Raw genomic sequence first — 26,587 nt, 5'->3', positions numbered from 1 at the left:
CTGGTCCAACTGAGGCGCCAGGTGGAAATGGCATTGCAAGCCATTCCACAGGACTACATCCAGCATCTCTACGATCGTATCCATGGGAGAATAGCAGCCTGCATTGCTGCGAAAGGTGGATATACACTGTACTAGTGCCGACATTGTGCATGCTCTGTTGCCTGTGTCTATGTGCCTGTGGTTCTGTCAGTGTGATCATGTGATGTATCTGACCCCAGGAATGTGTCAATAAAGTTTCCCCTTCCTGGGACAATGAATTCACGGTGTTCTTATTTCAATTTCCAGGAGTGTAGTTGGATAAACAAAGACAAAGTAATCTAATAAAGTGTTAGTTTATTATTCAGTTTAATAACTAATTTGTTTTTAAATAAGTATCAACTATTTCCATCAAATTTTGAATTCAAACATTTTGTACTTTAATTATTTCAAATTTTACTTTAGTACTTTCACGTTTCATTTTAATTCTACCATCATTTACTTAAATACTTTCATCTTCATTTTAATTCTTTCATATTTTATTTTCATTATTTCGTTGTTTAAGTTATTCAATCTTTATAGTTTTTGTATACCTTAATCTTTATGTTTTATTTGACTGTGTAAAATTTTATTTGATCTTTATACACTCCTGGAAATGGAAAAAAGAACACATTGACACCGGTGTGTCAGACTCACCATACTTGCTCCAGACACTGCGAGAGGGCTGTACAAGCAATGATCACACGCACAGCACAGCGGACACACCAGGAGCCGCAGTATTGGCCGTCGAATGGCGCTAGCTGCGCAGCATTTGTGCACCGCCGCCGTCAGTGTCAGCCAGTTTGCCGTGGCATACGGAGCTCCATCGCAGTCTTTAACACTGGTAGCATGCCGCGACAGCGTGGACATGAACCGTTTGTGCAGTTGATGGACTTTGAGCGAGGGCGTATAGTGGGCATGCGGGAGGCCGGGTGGACGTACCGCCGAATTGCTCAACACGTGGGGCATGAGGTCTCCACAGTACATCGATGTTGTCGCCAGTGGTCAGCGGAAGGTGCACGTGCCCGTCGACCTGGGACCGGACCGCAGCGACGCACGGATGCACGCCAAGACCGTAGGATCCTATGCAGTGCCGTAGGGGACCGCACCGCCACTTCCCAGCAAATTAGGGACACTGTTGCTCCTGGGGTATCGGCGAGGACCATTCGCAACCGTCTCCATGAAGCTGGGCTACAGTCCCGCACACCGTTAGGACGTCTTCCACTCACGCCCCAACATCGTGCAGCCCACCTCCAGTGGTGTCGCGACAGGCGTGAATGGAGGGACGAATGGAGACGTGTCGTCTTCAGCGATGAGAGTCGCTTCTGCCTTGGTGCCAATGATGGTCGTATGCGTGTTTGGCACCGTGCAGGTGAGCGCCACAATCAGGACTGCATACGACCGAGGCACACAGGGCCAACACCCGGCGTCATGGTGTGGGGAGCGATCTCCTACACTGGCCGTACACCACTGGTGATCGTCGAGGGGACACTGAATAGTGCACGGTACATCCAAACCGTCATCGAACCCGTCGTTCTACCATTCCTAGACCGGCAAGGGAACTTGCTGTTCCAACAGGACAATGCACGTCCGCATGTATCCCATGCCACCCAACGTGCTCTAGAAGGTGTAAGTCAACTACCCTGGCCAGCAAGATCTCCGGATCTGTCCCCCATTGAGCATGTTTGGGACTGGATGAAGCGTCGTCTCACGCGGTCTGCACGTCCAGCACGAACGCTGGTCCAACTGAGGCGCCAGGTGGAAATGGCATGGCAAGCCGTTCCACAGGACTACATCCAGCATCTCTACGATCGTCTCCATGGGAGAATAGCAGCCTGCATTGCTGCGAAAGGTGGATATACACTGTACTAGTGCCGACATTGTGCATGCTCTGTTGCCTGTGTCTATGTGCCTGTGGTTCTGTCAGTGTGATCATGTGATGTATCTGACCCCAGGAATGTGTCAATAAAGTTTCCCCTTCCTGGGACAATGAATTCACGGTGTTCTTATTTCAATTTCCAGGAGTGTAAATAGTTTCCATTTACTTAGATAAATTTTATATAGTAAAATTTTATATATAAGAAAATTATTAATTTTATTTAGAAATAAATTTATTAATCTAATAACACATAATAACCATATGGTAATGTATATATTTTATTTTCCAGTAGATATCTTTTATTAAAATGAGGCCTTAGTGCTTTTTTGTTTGCTTGATTTCCATAGATTTCATCTTTTTCAATTTTAATTAAATTAATTTTTCTGTATTGTTCTATATTGTTAAACAAACAATCTTTGTAATTTCTAAACTTATTTTAATTTTTATAACCCATTTCTTAATTTCTTTATATTTTTTTCTGTTTTGTCACCACCTTTAAATGCATAAATTTTTTCTATTAAACCACAAAATTCTTCAATTACTTATCCATTACTTTCATCTTTCACTTTACCAACAACTTTTTTGTTTACTTGTGGAATATTACATATATCATATGTTGGATAATCTCAAGTATCAAAGTAATCAATAATTTATATCATATCTTCATAGAATTTTCAGTTTTACAATTATCAATATATAATTATCTGTACCATGATAACATAATTCAATTTTTTCTCCATATTTAGGTTTCATAACTCTATAGTGAAAATCATACATTAATTCTTTAGATAAATCAATCATTCTTAATCCAACATAAATAGGTTTATCAAACGTTATTTTAGTTTTATTCATGTCAATAGCACCAAGATTTTCATTAAATATAGTTCTACATTTAAAGTTCTGTTTATCTACAAATTTATCACATATTTCGCTATTTGAAACTAATTTTTAAATCGTGTCTTTTTCTTATGTTCTGCATTGTTTTACCAAATACAGAATTACTCATTAATTTGTAGATATTTTTTTCAAAATTAATTGTGGCTTTTGTTCTTAACTGTGTGCTTAAGTCTATATACTGCTTTAACTAATTAGTATCCTTAAATTAAAATTTTATGTGTTTTTGTAAGTTGCATTCTCTGCAATAAATATTCTATAAAATTTGTGTAGTGTACTATTTAATTATGTTTTTTATTTAAAGTAGTAGTTTCCTAGACTAAATTTGCATGTTTATAATCATCATCAGTTGTATGACAATGATTTAGTTTATTATAAAAGTTTTCTTTTGTTGGTAATCGTGTTTCTTCAAACTTTTCCACGAATCCATATAATCATATGGATATACACCTTTTCTAATTACTAAATTAAATAATGCTGCAGAAAAATGCTCTTTAATGTCTTTAATTGATTTTTCTATCTATCTGTTGAAACTTTATCCAGGAAAGAATTCATAAATTAAAATGTATCAACAAATCTCAGTTTTAAATTTTTTGTATGTGTATACCAAAACTAATGTATTTATCTTCATTGTTTGGTATTAGTTCTACTTCTTTATTATCATAACTAAGTTCCTTTACAAAAATATGAGAATCGTAACCAGATAAATTATGTAAATAAATTGCTAAAAAATCAGATTGTTTTAGTTCTAAATTATAATTATTGTTCAATGGAGAAATATATTTTCCAGTTAGACAATCATGATGATGACCCTTCTTATTATGATTAGTATAATTACATTTACTAAATATGCAAAATTTAGAATCATTATATATTTTGTTTTCTTCAAATGTAAGTGGTTTCATTTCTTCCATTTCATAATAAATTTTTCCAGTTTCTTCAACTACTCGTTTTATACATTCAATAAATTTTTATCACAATTTGGCCCTCTGTAAACAACAGGATCTTTATAATTTCCATTTACATATTTCATATAATAACAAAATCCAGTTGGTTCATGTTTTTGGTATTTCACTCTATACATTTCTTCTGGTTTGTTTCACAGTTACCCATTTTTAAAAGTTAACTTTCAAAATCAGCATAAATAGCAAATGGAACTTTATTTGGCATTTCGACTTTTAATGCGTTTTAGCTATACAATTTGGTGTATGATTATCTAATTTTTCTAAACTATTGAAATGAAATGAAATGTCGTGTGGCTAGGGCCTCCCATCGGGTAGACCGTTTGCCTGGTGCAGGTCTTTCGATTTGACGCCACTTCGGCGACCTGCGCGTCGATCTAAACTATTAAAATGTAGTAAACATAAATCACAAATAAATCTTACTTCAGTATGTTTGGTCATTTGACTTGATACAAATATAGAAAACCTATTTATATAACAATAATTTGTATCATTATCTTTCTTAAAATAAAGTAGATGTACAAGTTTTTCCTTTTTGATTATGTAATTTTTCAATAGATACACTTCATATTTTTCATCTTCATCACAAATGAATAAACTTTAATAGATATATTAATTATATTTTCTATTTTTGGAATATGATCGATATTTTCTATTTTTTTTATCAAGACCCAGACCAACATTTTTGTATTCTGTTATTCTTTCAGCATCTTTATCTACAGGAAACAAAGAAGCTTTTATAGCCCATAGAAATGATTTTTTCATCATTATTTTTTATATTAATACAAGTTTTTTGTTTTTTATTATTTTAGGTAACTCAGTAAAGATGATCCTTTTTGTGGAGTATAATTATTAAATGCTAGTTGTAAACCAATAATTCTATTTAATGACCATCCTGATCCATGTGCTTGAAAATTAGATATTTTTTCTAAAATATCACATTTCCCCTTGTTTAAATTTTTTACTAAATATTTCTCTTAAAATTGTATAGTTACGTGTTTGTTGTCCCATTTCTTGATCATAGAAGCAAAATAAAGAAATTTGTAGGGCTATAAGTGTATATTTATCCTTCTTAATTGTTGTTAAACTGCTTATACGCTTATAACTCAAGCTAGTACTTTGGTACAGAAATTAACTGCAGTACATTTTTATTTGTCATTAGTAATATTTCTATTTTATTTGCACTCTTTTTTGACTGTTGTATTTTGAATCTGCTACTCGCCATAATTTATGTTTTCACTGATGTAACTCTTATTGTGTATCAGTACCACTGGTCTCTACATTGTAGCCTCACTTTCACAATCTCCTACCTTCCAAACTTTACAGAAGCTCTCCTGCGAATCTTGCAGAACTAGCACTCCTGAAAGAAGGGATACTGCGGAAACATGGCTTAGCCACAGCCTGGATGACGTTTCTAGAATGAGATTTTCACTCTGCAGTGGAGAGTGCACTGATATGAAACTTCCTGGCAGATTAAAACTGAGATTCGAACTCAGGACCTTTGCCTTTCCCAGGCAAGTGCTCTACCATCTGAGCTTCTGTAAAATTTGGAACGTAGGAGACGAGGTACTGGCAGAAGTAAAGCTGTGAGGACGGGGCATGAGTCGCGCTTCGGTAGCTCAGATGGTAGAGCACTTGCCCGCAAAAGGCAAAAGGTCCCGAGTTCGAGTCACGGTCCAGTACACAATTTTAATCTGCCCGGAAGTTTCATTCCAGGGGATGTTTTCCTAAATAATATCGCTGGCCCACATATCGCTGTTGTAACTCAACATACTCTACAGACTGTTGACATGTTGCCTGGGCTTGCTCGATTACCAGATATGTTTCCAATCATCGGACGACAACTCCAGCGTCATCCACAAACAGCGTTACCTGTCCCTGTGCAACAAGGTTATAACTCCATCCCACAAACTGACAAATATGTTACCTAGCCAAATGTATTACGGAAATTTCGTTATTCTACATTAATTATTTTTTGGTTGTTGCTATTTTTTTGTCAGTGTATTTACCAAGTTGGTAAACTACTGAAATGAAATTCATTCTTGTTCTTTTTTTAAATTTTATTGAAGGCAAAATGTAATGTGGAAAATGAAATACAACATACTCCATCAGGAACTGATGTGGCAGACGAACACACTAGGATGAATGCAGCAGTGGTGCGTGGTGGAAGCTTCGACACCCAGGGAACTCGGCCACCAAATGTGATCAACTGGGAATGTTTAGCACGGAAAGCCACTCTGCCTTTGGGCTGAGTGTAGGATATGCAGACTTCTTCACGACAACGCTTCATCACCAGGGTGTTCGCCTCAATAGCTCAGTGGTTAGCACGACGGAATGCCATGCAAAGGGGCACGGGTTTGATTCCCAGCTGGGTTGGAGATTTTCTCCGCTCAGGAACTGGGTGTTGTATTGTCTTTACCATCATATTGTCATTCCCATCCATGCACAAATCGCCGAAGTGGCGCCAACTCAAAAGACTTGCACCAGGCAACCGGTCTACCAGACGGGAGGCCCTAGCCACATGACATTTATTTATCACCATGGTCTTTTAAAGGGACATTTGCATGCTGAGCTTTTATTAGCAGAAAACGTAATTATAAGTAATAAAATAAAGAAATAATTTGAGGCATAGATATAGTCCGCTGCTATGCAGCCGCTGGAAACATTTTAAGATTTTTGATTGTCATATTATTAGCAGAATAAGTGGCACCTTTTGTTTTCTAGGTCTTGTGCAAATAGGACGTATTTTGGCTCACCGCCATGAATACTACATTATTTTATTAATACATTCACGAGTTGCAACCAAACGACACGCATAAATGCATTCAATGTAAGTGTCGTAATTTAATTGTGTTGTATTTCTGGATATATTGTTATTACTAAACTATGTATGTTTTATTTTTTATCTTCAGTCATTGTAAGATTGTTGAGTAACTTGGCATGGTGAAAATGTTCTGTACTTCTAGGCAAAAATTCGTCGAGGTGGATCCACCGTCATCTTCAGGTGTTGTCTTATTACAAAGTCCGATTTAGGTAAAAACAAAGAGAGTAGAAACACAGTTAAAAATACATGATAGGACTTTTAACAAAAAGCTATGCTCAAGCACTGAGAATTTCTATGATATTTAATATTCATTACTATAATTCATTGTATTGTCTTGATCCAGGTACGAACGAGCTAAAATTGAAGTCTGTTGTACGATGTCCACCTTCAGTCATGTAGCATATGTGTACTTGAACTATTAAGGCAAATAGTTGGAAAGTAATAAAGAGATTGTGCTGTTATCGAGAGGCTTTCGACTTGCCCCAAACCGCCATCCTCCAACAGTGCACACCCACACAATCTACAAATGATAAAGTGAGATCTTCCATAAGAGGCAGTTCGGAAATGAATAGGGGATTTCGCATGGCTTTTCATCTTTTCATTACTGCTGATAGCCTTAGAGGTGTGTGGGAAATGTAATGAGACTGAATTTTTATCTACCTAAATTTTTTTCCAAACAACAATATTGTTCCTTTCAAAGTAGCTTCCCTTTGGCAGCTGTACACCGGTGGAGTCGTTGTTCCCAGCTTTGGTAGCAGCGCTGAAAGGGAAGAACAAGTACTCAGATCAGATGAATAGGGGGGCTGTTCAATAACAGGAATGCTTTTTAAGTTCAAAATTTCCGTTATGGAAGTGGCCGTGTGACACAGGGCGTTGTCATGCTGCAGCATTCACTTGTCTGCAGTGTCCAGTCTCACTCCATTCACCCTCTTCCTGAGCCTTTGAAGGATATCTTTGTAAAACACTTGGTTGACACTTTGTTCTACAGGAACAAATTTCTTATTCACGATGCCCCTACTGTCAAAAAAGCAAATCAGCATTGGTCCTTGATCTGCTCATTAGAGATTTTTTCGGTCGAAGATATGTCTCGGAGTGCCACTTCTCATTTTTTTGCTTTGTCTCTGGATCTACTCAAAAATCCAGTCTTCTCAGTCTTGGAAAATTGATTTGTACCTGTGAAAATCTTGTGCCTCGATAAGAAATGTTCCCCATAGATCTGTTACAGCTTTTCAGCGGCCACACTCGTGGATTCCCCAAGTTAAACACAAAACTCGATGGCACAACGTTGCTCTAAATTCTGTTGTTCCACTTTCGTAACGGATAACAAAAATACAATTTCACTCATGGCGCTCTCAAAACTCACGTGATGGCTGTACGGAGCTGAAACTATGACTGAGCTTCTGGAAGGGTTGAAGGCACCTGTCTACTCAAGCAGAACGACGCAGCATTGGCAGATCGCTCACAGGATTGTGAGCCCCATTACTTTTCTCATATACCTCGTACATCAATTTGAATCTGCATGCTGCAGTCAAACCATAGCTTCACTAAACAAAATATACTCCAAACATTTCCTTCTGTTAGAAAATTGACTGCTTTTGATGATTAGGATATGTCCTGTAAGCCGATCCCTTCTTTCTGTCGTGTTATACCATAAATTTCTCATTCCACAATATGATTTAGTACAGTTCCATTTTCCACTTTGGCTGTTTTTAGATCACAGTCATTTACTGTCACACTATCAGCTATTTTCGGTGATGTACCATTTTCTAGTGCTTACTCAAGTGATTTGCGTTGTATGGTACCATATTCCCTTATTTTGGAAACGGGTTGACTTCGTAAAACATTTGTTGTAGGAGCTTCTTTATTAGCCATCTGGTCTACCCAATTCATCTTCAACATTCTTCCGTATTACTACAATACAAAATCTTCAGTTCACTTATTGTCTACACTGTGTATCGTAAACATTTTATTTCTGTATAATGTTACACTGCAGAAAAATACTTTTAGACAGACGTTCAGACATTTAAATTTGTATTCGATGTTAACAAATTTCTCTTATCCTGTCTACTTCATTCATCATCAGTTATTTTTACTGTATATTGAAACGCATCTACTACTTTTAGTATCTCATTTTCTGATCTAATTACATGATTTAATTCGGTGGCATTCCATTAACTTTGTTTTACTTTAGTTGATGTTAATTTTACAACCTATTTTCAGGACAATATCCATTCCGTTAAACTGCTCTTCCAAGTCATTTGCAGTCTCTGACAGAATTACAATGTCATCGGCAAACCTCATACACTCCTGGAAATGGAAAAAAGAACACATTGACACCGGTGTGTCAGACCCACCATACTTGCTCCGGACACTGCGAGAGGGCTGTACAAGCAATGATCACACGCACGGCACAGCAGACACACCAGGAACCGCGGTGTTGGCCGTCGAACGGCGCTAGCTGCGCAGCATTTGTGCACCGCCGCCGTCAGTGTCAGCCAGTTTGCCGTGGCATACGGAGCTCCATCGCAGTCTTTAACACTGGTAGCATGCCGCGACAGCGTGGACGTGAACCGTATGTGCAGTTGACGGACTTTGAGCGAGGGCGTATAGTGGGCATGCTGGAGGCCGGGTGGACGTACCGCCGAATTGCTCAACACGTGGGGCGTGAGGTCTCCACAGTACATCGATGTTGTCGCCAGTGGTCGGCGGAAGGTGCACGTGCCCGTCGACCTGGGACCGGACCGCAGCGACGCACGGATGCACGCCAAGACCGTAGGATCCTACGCAGTGCCGTAGGGGACCGCACCGCCACTTCCCAGCAAATTAGGGACACTGTTGCTCCTGGGGTATCGGCGAGGACCATTCGCAACCGTCTCCATAAAGCTGGGCTACGGTCCCGCACACCGTTAGGCCGTCTTCCGCTCACGCCCCAACATCGTGCAACCCGCCTCCAATGGTGTCGCGACAGGCGTGAATGGAGGGACGAATGGAGACGTGTCGTCTTTAGCGATGAGAGTCGCTTCTGCCTTGGTGCCAATGATGGTCGTATGCGTGTTTGGCGCCGTGCAGGTGAGCGCCACAATCAGGACTGCGTACGACCGAGGCACACAGGGCCAACACCCGGCATCATGGTGTGGGGAGCGATCTCCTACACTGGCCGTACACCACTGGTGATCGTCAGGGGACACTGAATAGTGCACGGTACATCCAAACCGTCATCGAACCCATCGTTCTACCATTCCTAGACCGGCAAGGGAACTTGCTGTTCCAACAGGACAATGCACGTCCGCATGTATCCCGTGCCACCCAACGTGCTCTAGAAGGTGTAAGTCAACTACCCTGGCCAGCAAGATCTCCGGATCTGTCCCCCATTGAGCATGTTTGGGACTGGATGAAGCGTCGTCTCACGCGGTCTGCACGTCCAGCACGAACGCTGGTCCAACTGAGGCGCCAGGTGGAAATGGCATGGCAAGCCGTTCCACAGGACTACATCCAGCATCTCTACGATCGTCTCCATGGGAGAATAGCAGCCTGCATTGCTGCGAAAGGTGGATATACACTGTACTAGTGCCGACATTGGGCATGCTCTGTTGCCTGTGTCTATGTGCCTGTGGTTCTGTCAGTGTGATCATGTGATGTATCTGACCCCAGGAATGTGTCAATAAAGTTTCCCCTTCCTGGGACAATGAATTCACGGTGTTCTTATTTCAATTTCCAGGAGTGTAGTTTTCATTTCTTCTCCTCGAACGTTAATTTGTCTCACTCCCTTCTCTACGACTGCTTGTTTTTCATATCCTTCGACTTTCATAAATGCAGTCTAGTACCTGCACAAGATTTAGATAACCTTTTGCTTCCTCTATTTTATCCCTCATGCCCCCAAAATTTCATAGAGAGTATTTCAATCAGATTTGTCAGCAGCTTTCTCTCAATTTACAAATGGTATAACCGTAGGTTTGCCTTTCTTCAGTCTATATTGTGTTGTACATGCATGAATGTGGCTGCCTGTCAAAATCCTGAATAAACACCTTCGGCAGTGTGGATGTGCAGGAAGAGAGTCGGTGTGGTTCAGAAAGGAACCGACGGTGATGTGGAGTCATGCGATTCCAGTGCCGTGGCCAGCTGCGCGATGTTACCCGATTGACAATCCATACAGCGAGCAGCATGATCGGGATTAAATCTGAGAAGTTTGGTGGCCAGGGGAGTACGGTAAACTTACCCTGGTACTCTTCGAACCATGGACGGGCAATACGAGCTGTGTGACACGTTACATTGTCTTACTGGAAGACGCCCTTCTGCAGGAAAAAAACTACGTGCACTGCTGGACGTGGTCGTCAAGGATAAATGCATACTTGCGTTAATCCACTGTACCTTCCGGACTGACGATATCAGCCAGGGTATGCCATGAGAACGTTCTCGACAGCGTAACTCTCCCTCCTCCGGTCTGGACACATTGCTTTCAGATCATTCACGCTGTACATGCCAACGGTCATCTGTCCGGTGGAGTATCTGTCCGATGATTCATCTGAAAATGCTACCTGTCGCCACAAATTTCGACAGCGCTATTTTGCCACGCACGGTGTGCTTTAACCATGGCGGTATGCGAAGTGTTTACAAACTTGGCCGTTTCTGAAATGCTTCCACCCTCAGCGAAAAAGCCAATGATCATTCCCTTTTGGACGCATTATGGCACTGTTTCCGCTCCCCCCGACACGCTGTATATACCTTTCATTGCTAGTGATATCACTTGCCGTCTGTGAGTGATTATTGCTTGTTGACGTCGAACACTAGCAGTGGTCACATAAATGTGCCTGGATTGTGTAAGTGACGGGGTGAATATTACCTCACGTGTTACCACATTTCTCCAGAAGCCAAATTTATGTTTCTTAAGGTCAGGTTCTACCAGTCTTTCAGTTCCTCCCCCATCAGTCACCATATGACTATAATCGAGGAGTACTCGTCCGAAAGTTGGTGGATTTTAAATCACTTGACGTGGCTGGAAGCTCGATAGAATTTTATCAGTTAATGTTAGTATTTTACAACCACGACCTACTGAAGTGGTAGCATCCGTCTTCTCTGGAAATGGAACTATTACAGTGATCTTGACGTCTGTGCGTCATACATTTTATGTAGCAGGTGGAATAGTTTTTCCATGAGCAATTAAATATCAAGCCGACGAGGTGCGAAGATTTTTACAGACACTATCAGCAATGACTCGTATCAATATTTGTTTTGTAAATAAAACTGCCCTTTCCTGCTGCTAGTTACTTTATTTATCCCATACGCGTTTCGCCTTCTCCTGTTCTAAGGCATCATCAGTGGGATCTATATCGATACAGTTTTGTTAGTTACAGTTTATCAAACAGTTGACTTCGCGGTTTTTTGTAAAAAAAGTAATTACTTACGGTTTGCTGACCTGCGTTTCCTCACATCTGGTCTGGAGGCCGCACTACCACTTTTATCACTGCCATATAATCACATCTTTGTATTCTCACCTTCCACACACTGTTCACCATGTTTCTCACTATTTTTTGTGGTGGACTATTGTTCTTTTGTCACTCGATACAACTATTTCGTCGTACACTGCTTTTCACAGCATAATACTGCGACTCGATCACGTGTTTCATCTTCTTTGGTATGTTTACCTATTTGTTGCCAACCTAACGAAGAACATGTTCGATACTAAATTCTATTTATGATGTTTATACCGTGTGTGTGTGTATGAGTGAGAGAGAGAGGGGGATAGAGCCGACCTTTCTCTTTCTTTTTTACAAAAAATCGTGAAGTGAACTGTTTCATAATCTATAACTAACAAAAATTTATCGTTATAGATCCCACTGATGATGCCTTAGAACAGGAGAAGGCGAAACGCGTGTGGGATAAATAAAGTAACTAGCAGCAGGAAAAGGCAGTTTTATTTACAAAGCAAATATTTATATACTTGCTGCGGAAGATGGCCACACAAACAAACTTGTGATTCGTATCAACTCCATGACTCCCACACCATTGAAGAATTTCTAAATACGAGTGTGAAATAATACAATGTGTGTGTGTGTGTGTGTGTGTGTGTGTGTGTGTGTGTGTGTGTGTTTTACATATGAGAGAAGAAATGTAGGAGTAGAAGACGGAGTAGTGGGACGGGGAGGGAGGGGGGATGAGAGAGGCAATGAGAGAGTGAAGTTGCTTATAGAACTAAGAACAAATCTTCATATAAAAATACGAAGGTAGCTTAACCTTAATGTAAACCACTACCACGTAAATGGTCAGCATATAACGAAGTTTTCATTGACAAAGTGTATTAGAGTTATAAATTAAATGGTTCAAATGTCTCTGAGCACTATGCAACTTAACTTCTGAGGTCATCAGTCCCCTAGAACTTAGAACTAATTAAACCTAACTAACCTAAGGACACACATCCATGCCCTAGGCAGTATTCGAACCTGCGACCGTAGCGGTCGCTCGGTTCCAGACTGTAGCGCCTAGAACGGCACTGCCATTCCGGCCGGCTGTTATAAATTAATGAGACGGTCTATATTCTTGTCTACTGGATCGTTCAGTAACTGCCTAGTCGCCACGCGAAATTATGTAGCAGTGATGAGGGACTGCAGGGCCCATAGCCGCTCGAAAATAAAATATTGCTGTGAAACCAAGAGAAACTGGACTTGTGAGGCGGGGTAGATGTTGCGCTACTGTAATTGTCAAGGCACCTGTGCGGTTGCCCTTCGCCGCCCGCCACTGCAGTGTTATTTCAGTAAATACAATCGCCACGCTCTCACTGTGAAACGCTGTGTGCACTGGATGCCACGGCGCTCATTGTATAAACTCATCTCGTTCCGCCACCGAGACCAGGAAAACATGGTCTGCACGGTCAGCAAGCACTGCGTCAGAAGGCCGTGGCCCTTTGACATAGGAGCAGTCACCGCTCCGACGGCGTGGGTGTTGTTGCGCGCCTCTGGTTTATTTGACTGGCGAGGCAATTATCAAGTTCCTGAATGTGCGTCTCCAGCGTATTCCCACCAATTTCGTGCGGTTCTTAACAAAACACACTGCTGGCTTTAACTACATCGGCTCTCCTATTTTCACATTTAAAAGGATAGTCGATGATTGAAATTTTTTGAGCCTAATTTTTTATTGGCTTAAAATGTTTCTTAGAAAGTACTTTTAAGATTCATATGAAGTGTGCAATAAATGTTAAAAATATGTTAAAACCGGAGTTTACTGCATAGGGGAATGGCACATCCGAGCGTTCGAATGCAATTGCTGTAATCTATATACACTCCTGGAAATGGAGAAAAGAACACATTGACACCGGTGTGTCAGACCCACCATACTTGCTCCGGACACTGCGAGAGGGCTGTACAAGCAATGATCACACGCACGGCACAGCGGACACACCAGGAACCGCGGTGTTGGCCGTCGAATGGCGCTAGCTGCGCAACATTTGTGCACCGCCGCCGTCAGTGTCAGCCAGTTTGCCGTGGCATACGGAGCTCCATCGCAGTCTTTAACACTGGTAGCATGCCGCGACAGCGTGGACGTGAACCGTATGTGCAGTTGACGGACTTTGAGCGAGGGCGTATAGTGGGCATGCGGGAGGCCGGGTGGACGTACCGCCGAATGGCTCAACACGCGGGGCGTGAGGTCTCCACAGTACATCGATGTTGTCGCCAGTGGTCGGCGGAAGGTGCACGTGCCCGTCGACCTGGGACCGGACCGCAGCGACGCACGGATGCACGCTAAGACCGTAGGATCCTACGCAGTGCCGTAGGGGACCGCACCGCCACTTCCCAGCAAATTAGGGACACTGTTGCTCCTGGGGTATCGGCGAGGACCATTCGCAACCGTCTCCATGAAGCTGGGCTACGGTCCCGCACACCGTTAGGCCGTCTTCCGCTCACGCCCCAACATCGTGCAGCCCGCCTCCAGTGGTGTCGCGACAGGCGTGAATGGAGGGACGAATGGAGACGTGTCGTCTTCAGCGATGAGAGTCGCTTCTGCCTTGGTGCCAATGATGGTCGTATGCGTGTTTGGCGCCGTGCAGGTGAGCGCCACAATCAGGACTGCGTACGACCGAGGCACACAGGGCCAACACCCGGCATCATGGTGTGGGGAGCGATCTCCTACACTGGCCGTACACCACTGGTGATCATCGAGGGGACACTGAATAGTGCACAGTACATCCAAACCGTCATCGAACCCATCGTTCTACCATTCCTAGACCGGCAAGGGAACTTGCTGTTCCAACAGGACAATGCACGTCCGCATGTATCCCGTGCCACCCAACGTGCTCTAGAAGGTGTAAGTCAACTACCCTGGCCAGCAAGATCTCCGGATCTGTCCCCCATTGAGCATGTTTGGGACTGGATGAAGCGTCGTCTCACGCGGTCTGCACGTCCAGCACGAACGCTGGTCCAACTGAGGCGCCAGGTGGAAATGGCATGGTAAGCCGTTCCACAGGACTACATCCAGCATCTCTACGATCGTCTCCATCTGAGAATAGCAGCCTGCATTGCTGCGAAAGGTGGATATACACTGTACTAGTGCCGACATTGTGCATGCTCTGTTGCCTGTGTCTATGTGCCTGTGGTTCTGTCAGTGTGACCATGTGATGTATCTGAGCCCAGGAATGTGTCAATAAAGTTTCCCCTTCCTGGGACAATGAATTCACGGTGTTCTTATTTCAATTTCCAGGAGTGTAGAAAAAAATGTAACTGTTCGTTGATTCAAAATCGTGTACCTCCGAAGCTTCTTCACCGATTACTGTGGAATTATAACAGCGTTGCGTTCTAATACAGCTTCCTTTTAGGTACCTGTTTCTTTAATATGTACATATAAGAGGAGATGGACAGAGGGTGGCAGAAAATGAACATACAAAAAGGGAAGGAGGAAATTGACAGACAGAGGGACAGGAGGAGATAGAGGATTAGAAGGTGTACAAAGAGAAAGGGAGGAGATGATTGACAGAGACATGGAAGACAAGGGGATTAGGGCATACATTCACCTCCCATGCGTATTAGAAACGTGTGCTTTCTCTTTTCTTTTTTCCATTTGAGCACATTGAACTACAGCAAAGTGAGGCTGGACACAGCTATTACTACAATATTTACCGGAGGAATAGAGTTCCTGTTAGTTTCAGATAGTATCACACAGGGTATTAGTATCAACTAAAATAATATTATCAACAATACTTCTATTCGTTACATGATCCATTTATGATAAACAATCTGAAAGCGCGTGCTTATCTCGCGTGTGCTTAACTTGTCATTTCGCTTAATCTGACTGCTTGGAAATGACAACAAATGTATTTATAAGATAAAAAATGTTCAAAAAGTAATTCCAATCTTGCGAGAAAAGTTTCGATTGGTAAGCGGAAGCGTATTAATGGGCACCATTTCGTCAATATGAGAGCGTTTCGACTTAAATGAAAGAATGGCAAACTGTACTGTGCTTGTTCAGTTTAAGAATTAAGAAAAAAACATTGACAGTTTAAACATTTGTTTTTTGAAAACAACATTTTTCAAATTGGCGTAGCTATAACGAGATAAAATATACACGCAATTACATTGCACCTTTTTGTGACTTGTGAGTCGGCGTTTTTTTTTTTTTTCTACTGTAGCACGTAGAATTTTTTTGATGTGTTTTAATTTCAGTTTTTGGTGTATGTTTTTATAACGACTTTTTTTGTCGAAAACATACTACGTTAGATAATGTCAGTTTCAAAGTACTTTATGAGATTTTGTTTTAGGTTGAAAATTCTTGCGTTCAGAGCTCGCACAAACCGCCCTAGCACTCTGCGAAGGCCTTTCGTCCGTGTAGTGTAGTGTCCTCTGGGCGCAAGTTTCGTACTTAAAAAATGCAAAATAGAATCAAAGGTGTACAACAAAGGCCTAAAATCATATTTGTAATTTTCTTGTGTAATGGTTCTTCATTTGTGAAACCTTTACCACCCGCCAACCCTATTTTTCGATACTGTAGATTAATGAATATTTTTCTATGTAATGTTTCATATTTTTCACACTATTCAAATTTGGTTTCATTTTTATATGTATGTACGTCGATATTTTGAAATGTTGAAATCGATATAATATCTAGTGTGAATATCTTTGTACTTATTGCTATCTTTGAGGCTGGCTTGTGACTTTTGGTGCGGAAGCGTACAGAGTAGTCAAGTTTTTGTGTTGAATATCAACAGTCTTGACTTTGTGTTGGAAATGAAAAGATGAGTCTGAGTTGTGAACAATGAAAAATGTTGTGAGTTTTATTAAGAGCAGTAACGGCAGTCAAATTGTATGATGAAGTAATGTTTTGAACATGCGAAAGTATAAAAAGGTTAATAAATGAGTATTTTTGTGAGAAGTGAGTGTTAAGAATTATTTTCAAGTGACCATTGTTTAAAAAAGTATGAAGAACATTGCAATGAAAAACATAAATCACGAAATTAATACTAGTGTGACTATCTTTTTTACTTATTGCTATCTTTGAGGCTGGCTTGTGACTTTTGGTGCGGAAGCGTACAGAGTAGTCAAGTTTTTGTGTTGAATATCAACAGTCTGGACTTTGTGTTGGAAATGAAAAGATGAGTCTGAGTTGTGGACAATGAAAAATGTTGTGAGTTTTATTAAGAGCAGTAACAGCAGTGAAATTGTATGATGTAGTGATGTTTTGAACATGTGAAAGTATAAAAAGGTTAATAAATAAGAATTTTTGTGAAAAGTGAGTGTTAAGAATTATTTTCAAGTGACCATTGTTTAAACAAGTATGAAGCACATTGCAATGAAAGACATAAATCATCAAATTAATCCTGAAAGATTGTCTTCATAAGTTCTTCAAGTCAGCGTAATTAACATCCGAGTGCCTTTGGCACCATCAGCTACCTAGACAACAATTTTAATTATGAGCCAAAGCCAGAGCGAGATCGTCCTTGGATTGCAAATACAAGATAAGTGATATTATTGTTAATTTTCTTCAGTGACTGTAATCAATTGATGTAGCAATACCTGCCACATTAAAGACCTTTTAGTTGCGCAATAAAAAGATCATACATTGAGTCGGAGACGTGATAATTTTTGAACTAATTAACTGTTAGTGGAGGTATTGTTATACTTGTTTTTTGTTGAAAACAATCATGAATATCAGTTCCAAGACCGAGCGTCACTCTGCCCCTTCTTCTGTAACCAAACAGAGGGTGCACAGAAATGACTCCCGAATTTTAAACGTAAATAACACAACAACGCATGACATTCACAAATTTAATGTGCAGTTTGAAATAGTAGTGACCGCAAATTATGTCACACCTGAGAGCTGCAAGGAGGGAGGCTTTGGAGATCACATGCAACGCCTTGACAGTCCTATCATGTGGCGTGGAGAACATTGAGATTTCGTGATTGAGATATACTACAAAAATTCCGATTCTATTACCACAACACAACGTTCATTGCGTAAATATTTTAGGCTAGGTCAACATACGAACATTCCAGGCTGGAAGACCAGTCTGTTGTGAATCAGTAATTTGATGTTCTGTACTGGTTCGCGAGCAGCCCCAGACAGATCCTTGAGCGCCCTCTCCATAGATAACATGATACTGTTTGGGGCAGTGTCACTGATTTCGGAATTGCAGGTTAATACTTTTTTTTAAGAAGAGGATTCAACTGTGACAATTACATCTGAGATCGTTGCTTGCTGTTGCTACAAAACATCTTGCAGCCGACTCACAATGATCTAGGGGATCTTGCTGTGTGATTGCATCAAGATGTTGGCACTACACACGCAACCAGAGCATCGATAGGTGCCCTTAGAGAAATGTAGAGAACTGGTTCCAGAGTATCTGATGTTCCTGTAGCAGTCCTTCCCCGGATGTCGCCCAATGCAATTTCTTTTTCTGGGGATATCTCATGGCGCTTCTTCTGCCGTAAGCCGTGAACGCTGTATGACGTGAAAACGCCGTGAAAAATCTATGCGTTACCGTAAGATATCACCATAAGAGTCACACGGAACTCCAGGGAGAGACTTCGGATGCGACTGAAAAGGACGATCGTCATTTGGATGATATCTTTTTCAAGACTTTCTATTTATGTGGTTGCGTAAGGACGGTCGCCTTGTTGGTGACATCATTTTCAAACCCTAGTGTGTTTGTATCTGATCTAAGTGGCAAACTATTTAGAACTTTACATTAACTTCGTGTTATTTAAGTTTGAATTTCGGGAGTTATTTATGCCACATCCTGTATTATTGGTTACTTGAAGAACAGCAGCTACAGTTGCTAAAGAGATCTTTATTTTACTCCACCATTTGTTTCGACCTTTTTGCTGAAGCAGTTTTCTAGTGAAATTTGGAACTGACATTGCAAATACAACCAAACGCTGTACATGATGATATAATGAATGTTTAATTTCTTCACATATAAGGAATGTAGGACTTACGTCAAGAAAAAAATTCTGTGTCTATCCATGTACAGTACAAGTACAGAAAGAAAGAAAAACAGAAAATATCGCTTACATTGAACATTAAGCACTCTGAAGTAAGACAAATGATTACGAAAGTATAAGTCTGGTAAATTTAAAAGTAATAATGTTCCCAATAATAAAGAAGGCAAAATGGGTGTTTCGTGGTTATAAAAGCAGTGTAATTTAATACATTAAAAGCATTGGTGTGCTTTGACTTTAAAAGTCAAATGTTCGAAATATTAAACTCCACCTTACGTAAAACATAATGTATTTCTTTTTTATTTATCCAGATATGTTTCGACACCTAAGTGTCATCTTCTGTGGTTCAGTTCATTTCCGTAAAATATCACGGAAAGGGTATGGTCATATATCTAGTTTAAGCCTCAATACCACAACATATGCCTTTTGTTTAGGCAGTTTCGACTGCTCACCTAAAATTTCCATTACTAGCGTAAATGGCGTTGTACGGGTCGGCTTTATTCTGCCCTTCTTATCGTTTTGAGAGCATGTTATCTGCAAAGTAGTCATGAAGAAATTTGCTTGTTACTGAAATAACTTTTTGTGGTTGTGTATGTCATTGTACTTGTATTTTCCGTCCTGTTATGCATCTCTGGTGGATGTCTCTTTCTATAGCTACTGTGTACACTGTTTTCCACACCTTTTTTTATAGATTTCACTCTCACCCTTATCCTCTATTTTTGTGTTTTGAATAAAACGAGATTTTAGCAACCACTTACGTCTACATGCTCATTCAGAGGCAATGTATTATGGGGACCAGTCATTTTTTCGTCGCTTTGCTTCTGTTCAGTGTGGCGCTAATTTTGACTGTTGTGTGGGAACGATTGTGGTGCAGCTGCTAAGGGAGAACTATGTGAACTGATTGTGTGTGTGTGTGTGTGTGTGTGTGTGTGTGTGTCTGTGAGGTGAGAGGGAGAGGGAGAGGGAAAGCTATAAAAAAGCGGGGGAGGCGACTGAGAGTCAGATGCTTTTGGATATTTTGAGGCGTTTGAGTCCCATCTTTTATGTGAGGAAATCTCCTTGTATAATTTATTGAGTGTTGCGAACACAATTCTGTTGCACTATGTTGTATCTTCATAGAAGACTTTGTTTCCTTGTGTCACTGCTTTTCTAAATTCTTTGTGTATGTATCCACAGCCTCAATGTATCGTCTAGAAGATGGAACCATTTTAACCACGATAGGCTGTCAGTTTTATTCCTTTTATCATGCGCAATGCATATAAATTACATTACTGACTAGTTTCAGCCTTTTTTTTTGTCATCAGTATTCTGACTGGTTTGATGCGGCTCTCAACGTATTCCCCTACTGTGCCAGTTTCTCCATCTCAGAGTGGCAGTCTATGTCCTCAATTAATGGCTAGATGTATTCTAATCTCCGTCTTCCTCTACAGCAGTTTCCGCCCTCTACAGCTCACTCTAGTACCGTGGACGTCATTCCCTGATGTCTTAACAGATGTCCTATCATCCTGTCCTTTTTCCTTGCCAGTGTTTTCCACATATTCCTTTTCTCCCCAATTCCTCGCAGAACCTCCTCATTCCTTACCTTACCAGCCACCTAATTTTCAACATTCGTCTGTAACTTTCTTTCTTTCTTCTTTCTTTTTTCCGCGGATACGCAGGGTCGGCATGGTTAATCGAATGTGGCAATTTTAGTTGAAGGGGTGGCCGGATACCCTTCCTGCCGCCACCCTGTACCCCCCGGGAAGGAATTAGTGTACCCGTGTACCCCAACTGTCTGTGACTAGTGTAATCCATGGAATAGTGCGAAAGTGTTCAGATGTCTGCGAGCCGTGTAACTGAGACGGGACGTAAGGACCAACCCAGTATTCACCTTGGGGATGTGGAAAACCGACTAAAAACCACATCCAGTCTGGCCGGCACATCGGCCCTCGTCGGTAATCCGCCGGGCGCACTCGATCCGGGGCCGGCGCGCTCACCCGACTCCAGGAAGGAGCGCGTTAGCGCGCTCGGCTAACCTGGCGGGTAACATTCGTCTGTAACATCACATCTCAAATACTTCGATTCTCTGCTGTTCCGTTTTCCCCACAGTCCATGTCTCACTACCATACAATCCTGTGCTCCAAATGTACATTCCTAGAAATTTCTTGCTCAACTTACGGCCTATGTTTGATGTCCTTTCTGTTAGTGCTAGTCTGCTTTTGATGTTCTCCTTGCTCCGTCTGTCACCAGTCATTTTGCAGCCTAGCTAGTAGAATTCCTTAACGTCATCTACTTCGTGAAAATCAGTTCTGATGTTAAGTTTTCACTGCTCTAATTCCTGCTACTTCTCATTATTTTCAACTTCCTTCGATTTACTTTCAATTGATTTTCTGTACTCATTAGACTGGTCATTCCACTCAGCATATCATGTAATTCTTCTTCACTTTCACTCAGGATAGCGATGTCATCAGCGAATCATATCATTGATGTCGTTCAGCCATAGGCCACTTGAAAATTTGATATTGGTAGTGTGAACATTTAAAAATGGTTATGCGGCACTTCTCCTCTATCCTGGGTTTCTGATAGAGACTATTGCATCCTCTGAAGATCTTACTGTTGTTTTGGTGGTGGGTCTTTGCACGAGATGATATTCGAAGGGGAATGTATTGTCACTTTTAAAGGTGTGGAATATAGTGTCCACGATAGCAGTAGAAAGAGATATCTGCCAGACATACACAATAGGACGGAGAATGTCAGGATCGCTACCCACGAAAATTATTTCAAAAATTAGCAAGTTTCGTCATGAGTACTTTGCAGATGACATGCTGTCAAAACGATAAAAAAGGACACAATAATGCCGACCTCGGAAAACCCAATTTCATTAGCTGTGTAGTTTCAAATGAATAATCGAAACAAACTGAACAAATGCACATGCTACAGTTTTTATGCCTAAAGCAGAGAAACGACCATGCACTTCGTATGTTATTTTACAGAAATAAATTTGAGCCACAGAAGATGACAAATAAGTGTCTATGTATGTCTGAGTAAATAAAAAAGAAAAATGTGTTTTGCATAAGCTGAACTTCATAAAAACCCAGATTTAATTCGCAATCTCGAAAAAAACGTGAACTGGAGCTTCCAGCCCGAGCAAGATGTTAAAACTACATGCTTCACCAATGAAAAGCTAAACGTAGTTGTTTAAATTTAATGGAATTCTAGAACAGTTGCAGTGGTCGGTGCGTTCGGGTCAAGGGTAAGGCTATGTTCTCTAGCTCGAGCCGGTAAAAGTTAGATCACAGGAAAGAGACGTGGCCGCTAAAGTCTAACGGATTACGTGGGTTGCTTACAAGATCAGAACGTTGACTACCCGCGAAATTGCGAAGTGCTTTTAAACTGAGTTATCAATAACGTGGAGCTTCTTTAGTGCTACTGGTGTTTCTTACTGTGTACTGCTCGCTGAGCGTCTTTTTTTCTCTGTTTAATCACATGGGCATAAATTTCAATTTCTTCAAATACGTCCAAAAACCATTCCTTCTTCATTGCATGCTTGTTTTTGATGTTGTCCACTATCATGTATGAGGTGAACTGCTCAAATGGTTCAAATGGCTCTAAGCACTAAGGGACTTAACTTCTGAGGTCATCAGTTCCCTAGATCTTAGAACTTGTAACGCCGGAAATGCATATCCTCCTATTTCCATCTATTGCACTCCAAATTTTTTCCTTATTTTGTTACCTGAAGATATAACATTTCTGTGTCTTTTTATATTGTAATTGTTTTACTATTTGTATATACACTCCTGGAAATTGAAATAAGAACACCGTGAATTCATTGTCCCAGGAAGGGGAAACTTTATTGACACATTCCTGGGGTCAGATACATCACATGATCACACTGACAGAACCACAGGCACATAGACACAGGCAACAGAGCATGCACAATGTCGGCACTAGTACAGTGTATATCCACCTTTCGCAGCAATGCAGGCTGCTATTCTCCCATGGAGACGATCGTAGAGATGCTGCATGTAGTCCTGTGGAACGGCTTGCCATGCCATTTCCACCTGGCGCCTCAGTTGGACCAGCGTTCGTGCTGGACGTGCAGACCGCGTGAGACGACGCTTCATCCAGTGCCAAACATGCTCAATGGGGGACAGATCCGGAGATCTTGCTGGCCAGGGTAGTTGACTTACACCTTCTAGAGCACGTTGGGTGGCACGGGATACATGCGGACGTGCATTGTCCTGTTGGAACAGCAAGTTCCCTTTCCGGTCTAGGAATGGTAGAACGATGGGTTCGATGACGGTTTGGATGTACCGTGCACTATTCAGTGTCCCCTCGACGATCACCAGTGGTGTACGGCCAGTGTAGGAGATCGCTCCCCACATCATGATGCCGGGTGTTGGCCCTGTGTGCCTCGGTCGTATGCAGTCCTGATTGTGGCGCTCACCTGCACGGCGCCAAACACGCATACGACCATCATTGGCACCAAGGCAGAAGCGACTCTCATCGCTAAAGACGACACGTCTCCATTCGTCCCTCCATTCACGCCTGTCGCGACACCACTGGAGGCGGGCTGCACGATGTTGGGGCGTGAGCGGAAGACGGCCTAACGGTGTGCGGGACCGTAGCCCAGCTTCATGGAGACGGTTGCGAATGGTCCTCGCCGATACCCCAGGAGCAACAGTGTCCCTAATTTGCTGGGAAGTGGCGGTGCGGTCCCCTACGGCACTGCGTAGGATCCTACGGTCTTGGCGTGCATCCGTGCGTCGCTGCGGTCCGGTCCCAGGTCGACGGGCACGTGCACCTTCCGCCGACCACTGGCGACCACTGGCGACGATGTACTGTGGAGACCTCACGCCCCACGTGTTGAGCAATTCGGCGGTACGTCCACCCGGCCTCCCGCATGGACACTATACGCCCTCGCTCAAAGTCCGTCAACTGCACATACGGTTCACGTCCACGCTGTCGCGGCATGCTACCAGTGTTAAAGACTGCGATGGAGCTCCGTATGCCACGGCAAACTGGCTGACACTGACGGCGGCGGTGCACAAATGCTGCGCAGCTAGCGCCATTCGACGGCCGACACCGCGGTTCCTGGTGTGTCCGCTGTGCCGTGCGTGTGATCATTGCTTGTACAGCCCTCTCGCAGTGTCCGGAGCAAGTATGGTGGGTCTGAGACACCGGTGTCAATGTGTTCTTTTTTCCATTTCCAGGAGTGTATATATATTTATGCATTTATGTTGATTTGTTTTGTGAATATTATTTGTATTTATACGCTGGGTCTGGCGTAGGGAAAACTATGCTATCGAACGAATACATCGATAGGTCGTGTGGAGAACAAAAGTGTTGAGGATCTTTGGTGGTGTTAACTCTGTCGCGTGGAGTGCGGGCAGAGGGAGTCTGGCTGGGGTGGTGCAGTGGAGCAGGTGTGTTGTGTGAAGCTCCCGCGAGTTGCCGCGCTTTCGGGGTTTGGCAGCATGTAATTGCGCTCGACTTGCGATGATAGTTTCTGACATGGTGTCGCGGACGGGAAGCATTAGCTGGCGCACATCAAGAGCCCGTTTCGTCTGGTGACCGTGTCGAGAAGAAGGCGCGCCAACATCCAGCTTCTGCAACAGCGACGGCCGACAATGAGTGACTGTCGCCACCTCCTCGATCGACGGCTTCAAACCTTCAATCAACCAACAAGGAATATTGGAAGCACGTAAAGTTTTAGAACTGTATGGCAGACCTCAGCTTTTCAAAGTTTTAAAATTGTTGCATCACAAAATTACAGCTACCTTTGTTGCTCATTGTTCCAATTCCATTACCAAGCAGGGTCCCTTCCTTTTCCGGAATGAACCCGAGTGTCGTTGAAATTCAAACGCCAGCATCATTCGATTTCACTGCTGTAATTTCAAAGTTCAGTTAAGGTATTCATAGCTGGCTACAATATTTAGATTACACAAGCACAAATTAAGAGTGCGAGTTTTGTTACCGTATTTTAGCTTACCTGTGACTGCAGCTCAGCTTGGTACGTACTAAATTTTACTATTGTTAATTGTTCAGAATCATTTAATTCAAGTTCAAAGTTAAATCTCTTATTTCTAAATTGCGTAGATTCAAGTAGCTTTTGAAATGATTGTTGAGGTAGTCCAAGACTAACCGTATTTTACTGAATTTCGATGTGCTTCAGAAAGAAAGCTCACTATTAACTTCAGTCACTAAATTAACTTTCGATTTTCCGGTTTTATTAATTCTTTTGCTAAATTAAGTCAGAGTGTAGCGAAATTTATTACTTCTGACAAACTTTCAGTTTTCACACTACACGTGTCAACCTTCAGTTGCCACGCTTCTAGTGCTAATTATATGTGTAATAACCTTTCTTTTTCAGTTACTATAGTAATTGTCCTTAGGACTGGCGTCTGTAATTTCCCCCAAATCTGAAATATCTAATTACCGCTAGTTAATTGTTAACGTAACGGCCGCACATTTACTTTCTTTATTAACTTTACCCCTTTTCAAAATTAATTTCCACCAGTTTCATTTGCATTTTTCCTTTAATTTAGATGTAACCCTTTCCTCCCTCTTTGGCTGGCCGAAGTGGCCGTGCGGTTAAAGGCGCTGCAGTCTGGAACCGCAAGACCGCTACGGTCGCACGTTCGAATCCTGCCTCGGGCATGGATGTTTGTGATGTCCTTCGGTTAGTTAGGTTTAACTAGTTCTAAGTTCTAGGGGACTAATGACCTCAGCAGTTGAGTCCCATAGTGCTCAGAGCCATTTGAACCATTTTTCCTCCCTCTTTACCGACAGATTAACTTCGGTGACGATTGCTTTTCCCAAATATCCATTAGGTACACGCGATTTAATTTTTCACTGTCATTAAGGTCGATAAGTGGGGGGGAGGTTACAAACTACTTAAACCTAACTAACCTAAGGACATCACACACATCCATGCCCGAGGCATGATTCGAACCTGTGACCATAGCAGCCGCGTGATTCCGGACTGAAACCCCTAGAACCGCTCGGCCACCGCGGCCGGCGAGGCGAACTGCGAAGATGCATTTACTTCTTTTGTTTTTCCTTTTTAATTCTATGTTTTCCTTGTATTATGTTTTAAATTTTTTCACTTTTACCCGTTGCGTATAGCCTTACAGTCGGAGTAGTAGAATTTTTCTGTGGTGGAGGCTGTTTTATGTTGAGGACAGTGTATCTAGGAATGTGCTTTCTGGCCAGTGTTTCAGTCTAGTGATCGATTTTAGAATCACATTATGGAATGCACACTAGAGACCATTATAAGGTGTTTCCTGCATTTTCTACTGTTTTTGTTGCGAGACATGAGACTGTTTTGTGCACCATCTATAAAGAATCTGAGCTCTACAGATTTAAATACATTTAAAGGTATTTGAAAGATGCTATCGATTCATTCGTTAACAGAATTTCATGGCGGATAAAATTCTCTACATGGGCTGGACAAAAACATGAAAAAGGCAAAAACACAACGGATTACCATACGGTGAATGAAAACCTTTGGCGTTCAAAACAGCTTCCAGTCGTCTCGGAATGGATAAATATACACCTGTATCGTTTTCAAGGGGATCTTCTACCATTCTTCCCGCGAAATACTTACAACGTC

Source organism: Schistocerca cancellata, chromosome 5 (assembly GCF_023864275.1).
Source record: "Schistocerca cancellata isolate TAMUIC-IGC-003103 chromosome 5, iqSchCanc2.1, whole genome shotgun sequence".
Classification (NCBI taxonomy): Eukaryota; Metazoa; Arthropoda; class Insecta; order Orthoptera; family Acrididae; genus Schistocerca; species Schistocerca cancellata.
The sequence above is the reverse complement of the archived record's forward strand: the minus strand, read 5'-3'. Positions refer to the sequence as shown.